Raw genomic sequence first — 12,500 nt, 5'->3', positions numbered from 1 at the left:
AACCCCGTTCGTAATTCCATCAATTACTCGTCTATCAAAAAAATGAGTTAGTCCAACCAAGCCCCTTATACCACTATTTAAGGTTGTTGCATAAAAACTATCTATGTAGCCGCGATTATATGACCAATTATATATCACATTGATTATTTTGTCCCAGAGACTTCTCTTAGGACCCATTTTAAAAAATGAATTCATTAAGTCCAAATTCTTTAAAAATGAATAAACAGGTCTATATAAAAAGAATGCAAAAAATATTCCTACATAGGCTATACTTACTGAGAAAATTGCATTTGTAAGAAATTCATACCAATCCACAGAATTGTTAGAATTTGGATGTAAAAGGTTTATAGACGGGGTTAACCACTTTGATAATATATTTAAATCCATTCCTCCTTGATCGAAAGGAATTCCTATCGATCCAACACACAAAGTTACTAGTGCCAGTATAAGCAGCGGCAATAGCATAGTATTGTCCGATTCAGAGGGATATGGGGAAATTTCTTTATTGACAAAATGAGTAATTGTAATAAGGGGGGGTTGCATAGTATTTTTTGCATTCCCATCAATTGTATCTTTTTGTTTCGAAAAAAAGAAAACCCTTTCATTATTATTCATTGTTGATAAAAAAAGATCCTTGTTCTTGTTAATGACTTTCTGTCCTTCTTTACCCCAGATTGATATTGAATAGAACGAGCTATTTTTTTTTCCACTGAAATTTTGAAAATAAACGTTTAAATGCCCCTCAAAAGTAAGTAAATACATCCGAAACATATAAAATGCAGTTAATCCTGCTGTGAAACAAGCTATTATCGCGAAAATAGGTGAATATAACCAGCTATCTTTAAGAATCTCGTCTTTTGACCAAAAGCAAGCAAGAGGTGGAATACCACAAAGAGAAAGTGTACCTAACAAAAAAGTCGTTTTTGTAATTGGCACATATTTTGTTAAACCACCCATAAGAGCCATATTCTGACTTTGATTTGGAGAATATCCAACAATGCTTTCCATTGAATGAATAATGGATCCGGAGCCTAAGAATAATAATGCTTTCGAATAGGCATGGGTGATCAAATGAAATAAAGCAGCTGGATAAGACCCCATACCTAAAGCTAAGATAATATAACCCAATTGAGACATTGTAGAATAAGCTAAACTTCTTTTAATGTCTCTTTGAGCAAGAGCCAAAGTAGCCCCTAATAGTACTGTTATTATACCTATCAAAGAAATTAGATTCATTGTGTAAGGTAGAACTGTGAAAAGAGGAAAAAGCCGAGCTACAAGAAAAATTCACGCTGCTACCATAGTAGCAGCGTGTATAAGAGCCGAAATAGGGGTAGGTCCCTCCATGGCATCGGGTAACCATACATGAAGAGGGAATTGCGCAGATTTAGCAACTGCACCAAAGAATAATAGGGTGGCACATAAGGTAAGAAATAAAGAATTTAACCCATTATTATCATTATCAATCAAATTATTGACTATTTTAAACAAATCTCGAAATTCGAAACTGCCTGTTATCCAATAAAGACCTAAAATTCCTAATAATAAAGCAAAATCTCCTACACGATTAGTTACAAAGGCTTTTTGACAAGCATTTGCCGCAATTGGTCGTGTGAACCAAAACCCTATTAATAGATACGAACACATTCCAACTAATCCCAAAAAATATTAAATTTGTATCAAATTCGAACTAGTAACTAATCCCAACATGGAAGTATTGGAAAAACTCATATAAGCAAAAAATCTCAATATCCTTGATCATGAGACATATAATTGTCACTATAAATAAGAACCATGATTCCAACAGTAGTGATTAAAATTGACATAATAGAAGTAAGTGGATCGATCAAGTTGCCAAACTCTAAAGAAAAATCATTATTGATAGTCCAAGACCATACATATTGATAGATAGAACTACTATTTATTTGCTGAATAGACAGATTAGCCGAAAAACCATAACTATACTTAGTAATAAAACACTAGGAAAAGCCCACATACGACGAAGATTTTTTGTTGCCGTCGGAACAAGGAGAAGTCCCACTCCTATTGCTATAGGAACTGGAAGTGGAACTAAAGGTATGATCCACGCATATTGATATGTATGTTCCATAAGAAAATAAAATTTTTTTATTCTTATTAATTGTTTCCGATTCACCAGCTTTTATGTCTTTCGGAAGGAGCAATAAAAGAATCAAATAATAAAAAAAGATATGAAAGAAAAAACTCAATAAAATTTTCTATTCTTAATCATTCTGATTCTTTCCCAAATATTTCAAATATTCAATCAAGAAGTTATAATTGGTCAAATGAACAAGTCATTTTTGAAAAGTTACTACTTAGTTATTAACTAAGATATTTATGAAGATATAGAATCAGAATATGCAATTTAAAATCATTCCATTATTAGAATAATTTATATTCATCGATCAAGGAAAAATAATTATAGCCAAAAAAGTACTTTATTCTGATATGGATCATAGCATAGATCTATCAATAACTTGACCCAATAAAAAAAGGACCTTAGTTTTTTAGTTGAAGAATTAACTAATTCTGATTGAATAACTTCCATTCCAACAAAACAACTTATGTTTATAGGAAGCTCTTTATGCTTATAGGAAACTCTATGATACCTGGCACTTTGTTTACTACCCATTAACTTCGCATAGAATTGACAGAATAAATTCCGAAATGGCTTTTTTCAGGTGTTTATTAGATTAACAAATTAAATATTAGTCTCATTCAATTTGGAAATTTTAATTTATTTAATATTGATCAATTGATAGAAAAAATGTTACAATATTGTTTTCTTAAATTAAGGTAAGCGTTTTTAAACTTTTCTAGTTTATTAAATTAGAAATGAAATAATTATTAATATGAAATGATTAAATAAAATATAATAAACGAAATAGACGGAAATAGGAATGGAATTGAAAACCTTTTGAATTCTTTTCTTATGAATGGTAGCCATTTTATTTCGATGACAGTGACATAGATCTAGATCCGAACGGGATGGGGGTATAAAAGCAGTACGTACGAATTATTCTTTCTTCAGTATTGTGTATGTAATTAAAATGCAAAAAATAATTCCTTTGAAAATGAAAAATAAATAAACTAACATATTAATTTTTCCCCAGGGATACTCTTTGGACGCTCACGTATCCATACCCAATCCATATTGTATATTATCAAGAAAGTGTATCCGCTAAGGAATAAATATAGAGATAAAGAATAAAAAAAAAAATGATTCATTTTGAACAATACATGTCTTTCACATCCACTATAACAATAAGTAACCTCTTCATTTTGAATGGCCGTCCAAGAAACGTACTTCTATATCAAAAAAGCGTATTCGTAAAAACATTTGGAAAAGAAAAGGATATTGGGCAGCGATAAAAGCTTTTTCTTTAGCGAAATCTCTTTCTACGGTAATTCAAAAGCTTTTTTGTGCAACAAACAAGGAATCAAGCCTTGGAATAATCTGAATCAATATGACTCAATGAATTTGCTAATTGATTTATACTATAAGATAAATGATTCCCATTAACTTAACTCATATTTTGAACTGATCAATATGAAATGGCACTGCCTATTGTGGTATATAGAATAAGAAGTTTTTTGTCTATTGGACTCGATGGATTCGAAAATGATGCTATATAAAAAAAATAAGTACTGAAACACAAGATAGAAAGTTAACTTTTATTTTTAGTAGGTTTTTGTGAGATAGGCATTATCATTTTCTCCGCCGATCATTTTTCTCAATACAATAAATAAAAAAAGTATTCTTTTTCTTTTTGTAAGGATTTTATTGGATTATATATTGCCAATATGGATTGGATCCTATGTTTGGACTTGAGGATCAATCAAGATATATATCTATATATAGATATATATCTTGATAACTCTATTTTTCTTTAGAATAGATTTTCTTTTTGAAGTACGAGAAAATTCCGATAGAGATTAAAACTCTTTTGTTATCTTATATTTATATGTCCACCTAATTGGTTTGTTAAACCCTAAGACGGATTAAGTACATAATTAAAATCTCAACAATTAATAATTAATAAAGTTTTGATACCAAATTATCAAAATATTTACAGAAGCCATTCGCTCTAATGATGAAATTTTGATCCATAAAAAATCCTATTTTTTTTTTCATTTATATTGAAAAAATTAATTTTTTCAATTTTGTTAGGACCCATGAAATCAGATAAATAAGAAATAAATCGTCAAAAAATGATGAATAAAGGACATTTTTTACTGGATTAAGAACCGAACTATATAGTTCCAACTGATCCATTCCGGGAGAACTGAAACCTCGCAAAAGTCCGTTCTTAAAACAAAGACTTCCCACAAGACTAATGATTATTGAACGTTCAAATAGGAATTTCAATGAGTCTTTATTCATTGATTTGATTTTTTCTTCAAAAAATTACATTGAATTGACTCCTTACAATATCGCAGATTTAATCTGAATGGGTTATTATGCTTTCTAGCAAGCCGCTATGGTGAAATCGGTAGACACGCTGCTCTTAGGAAGCAGTGCTAGAGCATCTCGGTTCGAGTCCGAGTGGCGGCATCTTCTAAAAGAGATACAATAAATCTATAATGAATTAAATTCCTCATTTCTATTCCAGTATTGAAAGAACCCCCTTTATTTTATGATATTTTCGACTTTAGAACATATATTAACTCACGTCTCTTTTTCTATCGTTTCAATAGTAATTACGATTTATGTGATGACCTTATTAGTCATGAAATCGTAGGACTATACGATTCGTTAGAAAAAGGCATGATAGCTACTTTTTTCTGTATAACCGGATTATTAGTTACTCGTTGGATTTATTCGGGACATTTTCCCTTAAGTGATTTATATGAATCATTAATGTTCCTTTCATGGGGCTTTTCCATTATTCATATGTTTCCTAAATACAGAACCATAAAAATAATTTAAGCGCAATAACCGCCCCAAGTGCTATTTTTACCCAAGGATTTGCTACTTCGGTTTTTTTAACTGAAATGCATCAATCCACAACATTAGTACCTGCTCTCCAATCCAGTGGTTAATGATGCATGTAAGTATGATGTTATTGAGCTATGCAGCTCTTTTATGTGGATCATTATTATCAGTAGCTCTTCTAGTCATTACATTTCGAAAAAGCATAGAGGTTTTTACTAAAAACAATCATTTTTTAATTGGGCCATTTTCTTTGGTGCGATCCAATATGTAAATGAAAGAACCAATGTTTTACTAAACAATTCTTTCTTTCATTTAGAAATTACCACAGATATCAATTGATTCAGCAATTGGATCGTTGAGTTATCGTGTGATTAGTCTAGGTTTTATCTTTTTAACCATAGGTATTCTTTCAGGAGCAGTGTGGGCTAACGAGGCATGGGGATCATATTGGAATTGGGACCCAAGGAAACCTGGGCTTTTATTACTTGGACTATATTCGCTATTTATTTACATATTAGAACAAATCCAAATTTGCAAGGTGCGAATTCCGCAATTGTGGCTTCTATGGGATTTCTTATAATTTGGATATGTTATTTTGGGGTCAATCTATTAGGAATAGGGCTACATAGTTATGGTTCATTCACAATAACAGCTAATGAAGAAGCGACCTAATACATAGGAATAGCATATGTAACGAAAGTTTGTCTGAGTTTTTGAGAACCATTTGGATCGAGTAGTGATTCAAATGGTTCTCAAAAGGCCAAACGTATCCGATTAGAATTCACTTCGTTTTTTTTTTTACTTAAAATAGGAAAAACTAAGTCTTATTTTTATTTCATTGGCCAACGAACGGTTTTTGAAATCACAACATTGTTTGATTTTATGTCTTATTCATGAAAACTATCTATAAAAGTAATTAGATAAAATAGCTTCGACCTTGTCAACTGATAATGAGAGAACGAAATCCGGATAAATACCAATACCTATTACGGGTAGAAAGATACAGATCGAAACAAATAGTTCTCTGTGGTCCAGAATCCAAAAAAGAATAGTTTGGGGCATTAAATTGCTTGTATCCATAGAACATCTGGCGTAACATAGATAATGAATAAATAGGAGTTAATATCATTCCAATTGCCATTACAAAAGTAATAAAAACTTTTGGCATTAAAAGATATTTTGGGCTGCTAATTATGCCAAAAAATACTACCAATTCGGCAACAAAACCACTCATTCCCGGCAATGCAAGAGAGGCCATCGAGAAGCTACTGAACATTGTAAATATTTTGGGCATTGGGATAGCTATTCCTCCCATTTCGTCGAGATAAACAAGACGTATTCTATCGTAACTCGTTCCTGCCAAGAAAAAAAGCGCCGCACCAATAAATCCATGAGAAATTATTTGTAAAATGGCTCCATTGAGTCCCGTATCGGTTATGGAAGCAATTCCTATAATTGTAAAACCCATATGAGATACCGAGGAATAGGCGATTCTCTTTTTTAAATTGCGTTGCCCGGGAGATGTTAAAGCTGCATAGATTATTTGCATTGTGCCTACTATCATCAACCAGGGAGAAAATATAGAATGAGCGTGGGGTAATAATTCCATATTGATCCGAACCAATCCATACGCCCCCATTTTTAATAAGATTCCGGCTAGAAGCATACATGTACTGTAATGTGCTTCGCCGTGGGTATCTGGTAACCATGTATGTAGAGGTATAATCGGTGATTTGACAGCATAACCAATAAGAAACCCAAAATAGAATATTATTTCTAATGCTACAGGATACGATTGATTAGCTGATGTTTCAAAATTTAATGTTGGTTCATTAGAACCATATAAACCCATGCCAAGAACTCCCATTAAGAGAAAAATAGAACCCCCAGCAGTGTACAAAATAAACTTTGTAGCTGAGTACAAACGTTTCTTCCCCCCCCCACATGGATAGAAGTAGGTAAACAGGAATTAATTCTAACTCCCACATGATGAAAAAAAGTAAAAGATCGCGAGAAGAAAATGATCCTATTTGACCGCTGTACATTGCTAACATTAAGAAATGGAACAATCGCGAATCCCGAGTAACTGGCCGAGCCGCTAAAGTAGCTAAAGTAGTGATGAATCCCGTCAGTAAAATGGGTCCTATGGAAATTCCATCAATTCCTAGCCTCCAGTGAAAATTAAAAATATTTATCCATTTATAATCCTGTTCTAATTGGATTAATGAATCGTCCAATTGGAAATGATAACAGAATGCATAGGTTGTTAGAAGAAGTTCTACTAGGCATATACATATAGTATACCATCGAATTACCTTATTTCCCTTATGGGGAAGAAATAAAATTGAAAAACCCGCGGATATCGGCAAAACAACAATTATTGTTAACCAAGGAAAATCATTCGTGGTAAAGACAAGATAAGATACACTTTGACCAGAAAACCCCGTGCTCGAAATAATAGATTTTATCGAGTACGGAGTTTTGTCGGTAAAGAGAAAAAAAATGGATTCAAGTGAAGTTTTCTGTAACGTATCAATAAGATAGACCCATGCTGCGAGTTGTCTCGTGCCATAAATAAACCCGGACACTCAAGAAATCTGTTGGACAAGCGGATTCACACCTCTTACAACCTACACAGTCTTCTGTTCTTGGAGCAGAAGCAATTTGCTTAGCTTTACATCCGTCCCAAGGTATCATTTCTAATACATCTGTGGGGCAGGCTCGGACACATTGAGTACACCCTATACATGTATCATAAATCTTTACTGAATGTGACATTGGATCTATCCATTTTTTGAACGTCATAAATTTTCGATCTAGTCAAATAATAACTGAATCAGATATTGTAGACACCAGACGAATCAATGATTTACCAGAATTGTTTTCTAATAAATCGACTTCTGGATCTGCTCATGAGAGAGGGCCAAGATACTTTGATTTATTACGTTTTAGCAAACATGGTCGTATCTTTGTTTATGCCGTACATGATGCTAATTTGAATTAGTGAATTTTTTTTCGTTATTTGTATGATTAACACATTAATATAATTAGCATTATTTATTCAACAAATTCGATTGATTGATACGAGTTGATTTTCTATTACGATGAATTGACGAAACAATAGCTGGTCCAATAGCTGCTTCAGCGGCGGCAATAGCTATAACAAAAATCGAGAAAATGTCGCCTTTTAATTGGCGACTATCAAATAAATCAGAAAATGTTACGAAATTTATATTAACGGCATTCAGTATAAGCTCAAGACACATAAGTGCTCTAACCATATTTCTACTTGTGATCAATCCATAAATACCGATAGAAAATAAATAGGCACTCAAAACAAGTTCATGTTCAAGCATCATTAAACAAATCCTCATCAATCTGGATTCATTTCATTTCAATATGAACAACAATTAAGCCTTGGTCGGTTTGATTGACTCGAATATAACAAGTACAAAACAAAGAAAGATACTGGTATTAGATTTATAATTATAGGTATTTATTACTGACGCGCCATAGCAATTGCACCTATCAAGGAAACTAAAAGAATTATAGAAATGAGTTCAAATGGAAGAAAAAAATCTGTTGATAAATGAATCCCAATTTGTTGACCATTAGTTATCAAATCCTGTTCCAAAATTTGGTTTGATCTTGTAGTCCAAATAATCCCGTACCACGACGTATCTAGGATAGTAGTAATTAGTGAAACAAAAATACTTGTACAAACCAGTGAAGTTACTCCATCTCCAACGGTCCAAAGATGGAAATCATTGTAATATTCTGAGTCATTCATGAACATCACAGCGAATATGATTAAGACATTTATGGCTCCCACATAAATAAGGAGCTGCGCAGCAGCTACAAAATGGGAATTCGATGGAATATGAAATAAGGATATACAAACAAGAACCAATCCCAATGAAAAGGCAGAAAAAATGGTATTGGTAAGTAATACCACTCCTAGACCCCCTAATATAAGACCCGATCCCAAAAATACTAAAAGAAAATCATGTATTGGTCCAGTTAAATCCATTATATGTAAAAAGAGATAAATAAGTTGAAATGTTTCATAATCTTATTGACCAAATCAGAAAAAAAAAAAAAAACAAAAGAAGTTACCCCGTTTTTTAGGATAAGTTACTTATTGAATTTCATCCTATATGGGGTGTGAGTTGGTGTAGATAGAGTTATTAATTCCATTTATCTATCCGAAAGAGTCCGAAAGAGTCGTTCGAAATTCGATATTATTCTATTTTATAGATTACTTATACATTTATAGATTTCGAAATAATCACGGATATGTGAATGGATTTTGAATCCAAAGCAAACCGTCATTCTCATCAATCAAGAGTTCGGATTTTTAGTTATTCATCGAGTAAAATAAAAGAAGCTTCGCTCTTTTAGCTTTAGATCAAAACGGAATCTTAGTAATCGGTAATCGTTCTTGAATCAAAGGGTTTCCCCGTGGCTGTTTTTATTTGAGTAGAGTTCATAATGGTTTGGATTGTGTAATCTTCAATTACTGTCATTGGTAACCGACCCAAAGCTATTTGATTATAATTCAATTCGTGACGATCATAAGTAGAAAGTTCATATTCTTCAGTCATTGATAAACAGTTTGTTGGACAATACTCAACGCAGTTACCACAAAATATACAGATTCCGAAATCAATACTATAGTTAAGCAATCGTTTTTTTCGAATATCGGTTTCTAATTTCCAATCAACAACGGGTAGATCTATAGGGCAGACACGAACACATACTTCACAAGCAATGCATTTATCAAATTCAAAGTGAATTCGACCACGGAAACGCTCTGATGTGATCAATTTTTCATAAGGATATTGAATAGTTACGGGTAAACGATTCGTGTGGGATAAGGTAATCATGAAACTTTGACCGATATACCTTGCAGCTCTTACTGTTTGTTGACCATAATCCATGAACCCAGTTACCATAGGGAACATATGGCGAATTTCTATGAATAATTTGCTGTTTCTTTCTCTTGTTTGAGAGAAGTTATAAATCGGGAATAGAATCTCGTATGCCCTTATAGTGAAAGGAGTTGGAAAGAAGTTGTCAATAATAGATTACCTAGAGAAATAGGTAAAAGAAATTTCCACCCAAGATTTAATAGTTGGTCCATTCTCATCCTAGGTAAAGTCCATCTTGTTGTAATAGGAATGAACAGGAACAAATAAGCTTTAGCTAATGTAATAAAAATACCAATTGTCATTCCAAAAACCCCACCCACTTCGTTTATTCCGAAAAGCTCAGGAATAAATATGTACGGAACAGAGAAATTCCAACCACCTAAGTAAAGAACTGTTACAAATAATGAAGAAACTAGGAGATTTAGATAGGAAGCAACGTAAAATAAACCAAATTTGATACCTGAATATTCGGTTTGATAACCTGCTACTAATTCTTCTTCTGCTTCTGGTAAATCAAAAGGTAATCTCTCACATTCTGCTAGGGAAGAAATTAGAAAAACTGTAAACCCTATAGGTTGACGCCACAAATTCCACCCCCAAAAACCATATTTTGACTGCGCCTCGACTATATCAACTGTACTTGAACTGTTAGATAATCATAGTCGGTGATAACATCACTGCTTTCATCGCTATTCCAGAACCGTACATGATACTTCAGCCTCATACGGCTCCTCGATGGCCATAAATAAATCTAAGGACTGATTCAGTATTATCCCGATATGTTAGTAGGGTAGATAGAGTAAAGATGCATCGAAGAGCCCCAAATTAGACCAATGCAATTCCGTCTGCTATAATACCAAAAAAATGCTTCCGAATTGATCTTATCCTTTATAATTTAAAATTTCTATTTTTCTTTGTTCAGTAATAAAATTACTTAATCCTTTAATAAAATACTCCTTGGATCAACAATAGATATTTCGACCCATTTATTTCGATTACGAAAAAAAGAATTAGACATTAGCTCATGAATCATGATAAGAACTCTACCTGTCTATCTCTATGAATATGGATAGAGAAAAGAAAGAATAGAAAATATTTCGTATTTTTCATTTTCTTATTGCAATTCTATTTCTTTCGTTCCTATTCTTCTTTCTCAGAAAAAGAGAGGAGGGCTCTAAAAATAAAGGATTACTTCGTTCCTGATAGTTATTTCTTTAACTAGTGGATAGGAGCATACTCGGGATCGGGATCGTGGGGAAGTACTGCTTGATCATTTCTACCAACTTAAAGCCCCCATTAGGATTCCGTTTATTTTATGCAGAAATACCCATTTGGATAACTTACATTATCTCCATTACTAATCCTTTGTGTATTTTGGTGTTCCTAACCGTCCACTCATTTTTGCTTGATCCCCGGTATGGCAATACATACAACCGTTAAAACTCCATCCAGTTGATCTTTTCTACCCGCTTCAAATCATGATGACTAATCAACCAATCTTGGGGTAATTTATACTGTTTATTTCCGCTGAACTCTTGTACATAGGGAATGAGACTTAATCTTTTTACTGCAAATTTAGAAGCAGTTTTCTTTCACTCATATAACTATCTGGTTTAGGTCATCACCCCGAATGATGAATAAAAAACGGAAGATCTTTATTCCCTACATTCAACTTCTTTCCTAGAAAGAAATAGGTAAAAGTACATGTCCCAACGAATCGCACGTAGAGATATTGATAACACACATGGAGTTAATGGTATTTCATAACTAATGGATTGAGCAGCAGCTCGGAGACCACCTAAAAAGGAATATTTATTATTCGATCCATATCCTGACATAAGAAGTCCAATAGGAGCAATACTTGAAATGGAAATCCATAAAAAAAACACCTATACTAAGATCGGCTAGAACAAGGCGATATCCAAAAGGAATTACTGAATAACTTAGTAAAATTGATATGACTGCTATAGAGGGCCCTAGACTGAATAAACGAATATCTCCTCTAGAGGGGAGAAGATCCTCTTTGAAAAGTAGTTTGGTCCCATCCGCTAGAGCTTGAAGAATTCCCAAAGGGCCCGCGTATTCAGGTCCAATACGTTGTTGTATACCTGCGGATATTTTTCTTTCTAACCACACAATTACTAGTATCCCTATTGTGATTCCCAATACAGGAGTAAAAATAGGGACAAGCAACCATATGAGCCCATAAAACTCTTTTAAGGATTCCAATCTGGAAAAAGAATTGATAGCCTGCACTTCTGTCATATCAATTATCATTTTAACGATCAACTTCTCCCATAATGATATCTATACTACCTAGTATCGTCATAATATCAGCCAATTTCATTCTTTTAACTAGCTGAGGAAGAATTTGCAAATTGATAAAACCCGGCGGACGAATTTTCCATCTCCAGGGAAAAACACTCTGATCTCCTATCAGATAAATTCCCAATTCGCCTTTTGGGGCTTCCACTCTCACATAAAGTTCTTGTTTCGACAATTCAAAAGTAGGAGAGGGTTTTTTACTAATGAATCGATATTCAAAATCATTCCAGTCGGAATCCCTTGCTCTATCAAAGCGTCGGACTTCTAAATTCTCATAGGGTCCCCCC

Source organism: Eschscholzia californica, unplaced genomic scaffold, assembly GCF_041429995.1.
Source record: "Eschscholzia californica isolate CP2 unplaced genomic scaffold, dmEscCali1.0.p SCAF_280, whole genome shotgun sequence".
NCBI lineage: Eukaryota > Viridiplantae > Streptophyta > Magnoliopsida > Ranunculales > Papaveraceae > Eschscholzia > Eschscholzia californica.
This window is presented reverse-complemented; position numbering follows the sequence as displayed.